The 6650-nt window shown below is 43.5% G+C and overlaps 1 pseudogene; it reads left to right on the forward strand.

The window, feature by feature from the left end:
• Positions 1-373: 373 nt before the first annotated feature.
• LOC101048963 (cell division cycle protein 20 homolog pseudogene) lies at positions 374-1617 on the forward strand (annotated as a pseudogene).
• Positions 1618-6650: the final 5033 nt, after the last annotated feature.

A 6650-nucleotide genomic window follows, 5' to 3' on the forward strand; every position in this document is an offset into this window, starting at 1 on the left:
AGTCACGCAGGCCAAAACAGCTGTGTAGGCTGAAACAGCCGCTTTGGCCAAAACATCCACACTGGCGACCCATTGAGCTCCTCCACCTGGGAATCTCCTGGTTTGTGGGCAATAAATATCCGTCTGGAAATGCGGTGTCCACTCAACCTCTGCACTTTCACTGAGAGCTGAAATCCTTAGCTGTTCCTAGTCGGCCATCTTCCCAACCGGTCTCCTTCCTTTTTTTGTGTGTTTTTTCTTTTGTCCCAATAGGGAACTTAAATCTGTTTTAATTGCAAAGACACACAGACAAAAAGTCATTTTGTATCTGCCAAATGTGGTACCTTCCTTTGTTTGTTTGCTATTAAACTGTTTGAGAAGAAAAAAAATAATAATGAAAGCCGGTCGGAACTGCAACCTGCTAGGGAGCACATGGGCTCTGCAGGCACCAAGTGCAAAGACCCCTTCCACTGCGGGCACTCCCATGGTGCAGTTCACGCTCAGGAGTGACCTGCACTCACTGCTTCTGCTGGATGCACTCATCCCCAATGCACCCCCTGTGCGCTGGCAGTGCAAAGCCAAGGAAGCCACAGGCCCGGCCCCCTCATCCATGCAGGCCACCGACCGATCCCACAGCACCGGCAGGACTCCAGGCCGAACTCCTGGCAAATCGAGTTCCAAGGTTCAGACCACTCCTAGCAAACCTGGCAGTGACTACTATATCCCCCAATGCAGTGCTGCCCAGATGGAGGTGGCCAGCTTCCTACTGAGCAAGGAGAACCAGCCTGAAAACATCCAGATGCCCACCAAGAAGGAACATCAGAAAGCCTGGGCTTTGAACCTGAACGGTTTTGATGTAGAGGAAGTCAAGATCCTTCGGCTCAGTGGAAAACCACAAAATGCCCCAGATTATTAAAACATACTGAAAGTACTCTACAGTCAAAAGGCCATGCCTGGCTCTAGCCAGAAGACCTGCCATTACATTCTTTCCCTGCCAGACCATATCCTGGATGCCCCAGAAATCTGAATGACTACTACCTGAACCTTGTGGATTGGAGCTCTGGGAACGTCCTGGCTGTGGCACTGGGTGACAATGTGTACCTGTGGAGAGCAAGTTCTGGTGACATCCTGCAGCTTTTGCAAATGGAGCAGCCTGGGGAATGTGTATCTTCTGTGGCCTTGATCAAAGAGGGCAACTACTTGGCTGTGGGCACCAGCAGTGCTGAGGTGCAGCTATGAGATGTGCAGCAGCAGAAACAGCTTCAAAATATGACCAGTCACTCTGCCCGAGTGGGATCCCTAAGTTGGAACAGCTATATCATGTCCAGTGGATCACGTTCTGGCCATATCCACCACCATGATGTTTGGGTAGCAGAACACCATGTGGTCACACTGAGTGGCCACAACCAGGAAGTGTGTGGGCTGCGCTGGGCCCCAGATGGACAACATTTGGCCAGTGGTGGCAATAATAACTTGGTCAATGTGTGGCCTAGTGCTCCTGGAGAGGGTGGCTGGGTTCCTCTGCAAACATTCACCCAGCATCAAGGGGCTGTCAAGGCTGTAGCATGGTGTCCCTGGCAGTCCAATGTCCTGGCAACAGGATTTCAACATATAAACGCCCTGGATTTCAACATATAAACTTGGTGGGGTCAGAGGAGAAAACAAACATTTAGTCTGCAATGAACAGCCCAGGTTAGTTTATGAGTGTGCCTTGTTCTAGGAGTTCTGCGTCAAGGTCACCTGGCGCTAGAAGCCATTTTAATGTTCCAAAAGGAAATCACATTTAAACCCTGCATCATAAATGAGGAACATGTCACAGAACAAAGTGATGTTTCAGGGTTAAAGTCGACATCTGCAAAGACAGCCATAGCCCCCACTCCATGCCCCAACCAAATGTCTCTTGAGCATTTATATGTTCCATGTTCTGGGGAGAACAACTCAGATATTTTTTTTTCTTTTCTTTTATTGAGACAGGGTCTTACTGTGTTGCCCAGGCTGGAGTGCAGTGGCATCATCTCTGCTCACTGCAGGCTCAAGCAATTCTCATATCTCAGCCGGGACCACCACACCCAACTAGGATTTTTTTTTTTTTTTTGAGTCAAGGTTTTGCCACATTGCCCAGGCTGGTCTCAAACTCTTGGGCTCAGGCCATCCTCCTGCCTCAGCCTCCCAAAGCACTGGGACTGCCAGCCTGAGCTGCTGTGCCCAGACTACAGATTTTTGGCTTCATGAGGCTTACAGTCCAGGAGGAGGACAACTTAAATATTGTAAGTACTATAGCTGGGTGTGATGGCTCATGCCTGTAATCCCAGCACTTTGGGAGGCTGAAGTGGGTGGATCACAAGGTCAAGAGATGAAGATCATCCTGGCCAAGATGGTGAAATTCTGTCTCTACTAAAAATACCAAAATTAGCTGGGCAAGGTGGCTCACACCTGTAGTCTCACCTATTCAGGAGGTTGTGGCAGAATTGTTTGAACCTGGGAGGTGGAGACTGCAGTGAGTAGAGATTGTACCACTGCACTCCAGCCTGACAACAAAATGAGACTCCATATAAAAAAATTATAAGTACTATAAGAAAAAAGACAGAAAACCATGAGAGAATGATGTGGTGGACTGAATCACTGGCTCCAAGGTTGTTATAATTGTTAATTTTGTGTGTTAACTTGACCAGTCCATGGGGTGCCCAGATAGCTGTTTAAATGTTATTCTGGGTGTAACTGTGAGAATGTTTCTGGATGAAATGAACCATTGGCTGAGTAAAGTATATTGCTCCCCTTCCCCAATGTGGGGCCTCATCTAAACAGCTGAAGACCTGAATAGAACAAAAATGCTGAGTAAGAGAAAAATTACTCCTGCCTGGCAGCCTTCAAGCTGGCAGAGAAGTTTCTTCCAGCCTTTGGACTCCAAATGAATCATCTGCTCTTGAATCTCAAGCCTGCTGGATTTCAGACAGAAACTATCAGTTATGTGTCTCCAGCTTGCCAATTGCACCTTATGATTTCTCAGCCTCTGTAATTATGCGAGCCAATTTCTTATAATAAGTATCTTCTGGACAAGCCATCTACCTTCTCTGGGTCTTAGTTTCCCAGGGGCAGCCATCTCCCTCATGGCCCCCTCCAAGGTTTTAGAATCTGGAATATGCGGTGCTCATGAGGCCACAGAGTGAGAAAGGAGATGATCCTGGAGCTATGCAAAAGAGAATGCAGTTCTTTGACAGAATTGGAGCTCAGAAAACAATTTTTGGTAGTGGGAATTGAACAGTAAGCCAGGGGAGGAACAGATTCAACTGCATTTTCAGAAGCACACACTAGCTGTTAGGAAGAGATAGAGGCTGTGGGGAGTGGAGCAGGGACCACTGATCTGCCCAAGGCTGCAGAGCACTGCTGAAGTAGAGGTCAAGGGAGGGGCTGGCTGCACTGAAGAAAAGTCTCCAGGAACAACTGGTCTAGAGTCTTGTCACTTTGACCTTAGACCAGTCACAATAGATGGGGATGTATATATATTTTCAGATGCTGGCTTCATTCTTTTTGCACGTAAAATTGAAAAATTCAATTAATGGATCACTAGTAAACTCCTGAAGTATCCTATACTTCTATCACTGGAATCCAATAACCAAAATCAACAAAAATGTAAAGGTAGAAGCATAGAACATCTTCTGTTGTGGATTGGTTGGAGGTGAAGACTGAGCTAATGGATATTATAATTCACATGTGTTCTAAGACTTTAATGGAGTTTTTCACTTCCTGTTGATCTTTCCACCAAAACTTTAGAATTATTATTGTTATTATTATTTTGAGATGGAGTTTCACTCTTTTTGCCCAGGCTAGAATAAAATGTCATGATGTCAACTCACTGCAAACTCCGCCTCCCAGGTTCAAGCAATTCTCCTGCCTTAGCATACCGAGTAGCTGAGACTACAGACATACACCACCACCCCTGGCTAATTTTGTTTTTCAGTAAAGACGGGGTTTCTCCATGTTGGTCAGGCTGGTCTCAAACTCCTGATCTCAGGTGACCTGCCAGCCTTGGCCTCCCAAAGTGCTGGGATTACAGGCATGAGCCACTGCACCGGGACAAACTTTAGAATTATTTGATCAAGCTCTTTCTTCTATGCAACATTTTTGTTATTTTCACTCCTTCCTGCATCTACCTTTCATCTGGAATTATTTTTCTCTAGTTTTACCTTCTAAAAGGAAAGTCTGTTGATGAGAAAGTCTGGCTTGGTTTGTCTTAAAATGCCCTTATTTCTCTTGAATTCTTGAAGGATATTTTCACTGGGTCCACCTAATTGTTGTTTTTTCTCTGGCAACTTTTGTTTGTTTATTTTTGTTTGTAATTAACTGATTTTATCAAAGTACAACTCAAATGCAGTAAGATGAACAGATCTTAAATATACTGGTTGATGGATCTTAGCAAATGTGAACACCTGTGTATGCCAACAACTCAACCAAGTTACAGAACATTTTCATCACCTTAGCAATTATTTCCTGGCCCTTACTTTCTTTTTCTTTCTTTCTTTCTTTCTTTTTTTTTTTTTTTTACATGTAGTCTTTCACTCTGTTGCCCAGGCTGGAGTGCAGTGGTGTGATCTTGGCTCACCACAACCTCCATCTCCTGGATTCAAGCAATTCTCCTGCCTCAGAACCTCCATGCCTGGCTATTTTTTTTTTTTTTTTTTTTTTTTTTTTTGTAATTTTAGTAGAGATGGGGTTTCACTATGTTGGCCAGGCTGGCCTTGAACTCCTGACCTTGTGATCTGCCTGCCTTGGCCTCCTGAAGTCCTGGGCTTACAGTCATGAGCCACCATTTCCAGCTGTGCCTGGCCTTTCATGACCCTTTCTAGTCAACACCCTGACCAGAGGCAGCAACCTCTGTTCTGATTTCTATCACTGTAGTTTTGCCCATTCTTGAACTTTATACAAATAGAATTATATCCTATGCACCTCTAATATCCAGCTTCTGTTGCTTGACAAAATATATTTGAGTCATACATGTTACTTTATCTCTCCATAGTTAATCTTTTCTGTTGTGCAACCATATTTTATTGTATGAAATGCCATGGCTTGTTGACAGGCATCTGGGTTGTTTCCAGTTTTTACTATTATGAATAAAGCTTATGAACGTCTTATACAAGTCCTTGTATTGAGATTTATTTTTATTTATTTTAAGTAAATCCCTAGGAGCAGAATTTCTGGGTCATAGGTGAGGTATGTGTTCAGCCTTACAGGAAACTGCTGAGCTATTTTCCATGGTGGTTGTACTATTTCACATTTCCATCAGTAATGTATGATGCATCCAGTTCTTTTACACTCTCCCAAATATTTAGTGTTGTTAGTCTTTTTAACTTTTGTGGCTCTAGTGGATGAGAGGAGGTCTCTCATGAAGGCTCAAATTCATATTTCTCTGATGACTAATTATTAGACACCATTTCATGTGTTTATTCACCATCTCTCTGCCACTGTTAAGGACATTTAATTTGTCTGAGGGTCAAAGATTCTTATATCTGTGGCTTGAGGTTTTTTTTATCAGCTTTAGAAAGTTACCAGTCATTATTTCTTCAAAGATTGTTCCTGCCTCATTCTCTCCCTTCTTCTGGTGTTCCAATGACATGTGCATTATACTTCATTGCATTCTCTGTGTCTTTTGCCCTTTCTTCTGTAGTTTCTTTCCTTTTGTGTCTTCTTTCTTAATTCCATATATTTTTTTCTGTTGTCTTCCAGTTCACTAATTTTTGTTTCTTCCATTGAGTTCTTACTTTTCAGATATTGTCATTTCTCCATATCCACTGGTTCCTTTTATCTCCTTTATTGTTCCAATTTGCTCCTAAAATTCCAATATTACCTTTTTATCTCCTTGACCATAATTAACGCAGTTATTTTAAAGTCTCTGTCAATTCCAGTATATGGCAACCCTGTGGGTCTATATGTAGTGCTGTTTTTTTCTGCTGATTTTTGTTTATGTGGTCCTATCTCCTTGTATGTCTAGTTATTTTTACTTGCATGCCAGACATTGTATTAGAAGATTTGTACGTAGAAATCATTTGAGGCCTGGGCTAATATTATTTTCTCTAGAGAGGATTTATAGTTACTTCTTCTAGGCATTTGGGGCCACCAGCAATGTAGGATCACCTTACTCCGTTATCAGAGTTTGAGATTGTTCAAAATTCAGCTGCAGTTGCTATAAGGACCTGCCTGCTTCCTCTTGATCATTACTTTTTTTTTTTTTTTTTTTTTTGAGATGGAGTCTTCCTCAGCCACCCAGGCTGAAGTGCAGTGGTGTGATCTTGGTTCACTGCAACCACTGTCTCCCAGGTTCAGGCCATTCTCTCATCTCAGCCTCCTGAGTACCCGGGATTACAGGCATCTTCCACCATACCTGACTAAGTTTTATATTTTTAGTAGAGATGAGGTTTTGTCATGTTGGCCAGGCTGGTCTTGAACTACTGACCTCAGGTGATCCACCTGCCTCAGCCTTCCAAAGTGCTGAGATTACAGATGTGAGCTACTGGGCCCAGCCATGATCATTACTGGGCATCATTAAGTTGTCCCAAGTCACACCAAGGGGAAATTTACTGAGCTTTTTTCCATAAGCATTCCCTGGACCTCAATCTCTGTACCCTTGGCCTTGTGAAGCTGATAGAAATATCACTCAGCCTCTCTGCAAACCCCCT

The sequence above is a fragment of the Saimiri boliviensis genome, chromosome 4, assembly GCF_048565385.1.
Source record: "Saimiri boliviensis isolate mSaiBol1 chromosome 4, mSaiBol1.pri, whole genome shotgun sequence".
Classification (NCBI taxonomy): domain Eukaryota; kingdom Metazoa; phylum Chordata; class Mammalia; order Primates; family Cebidae; genus Saimiri; species Saimiri boliviensis.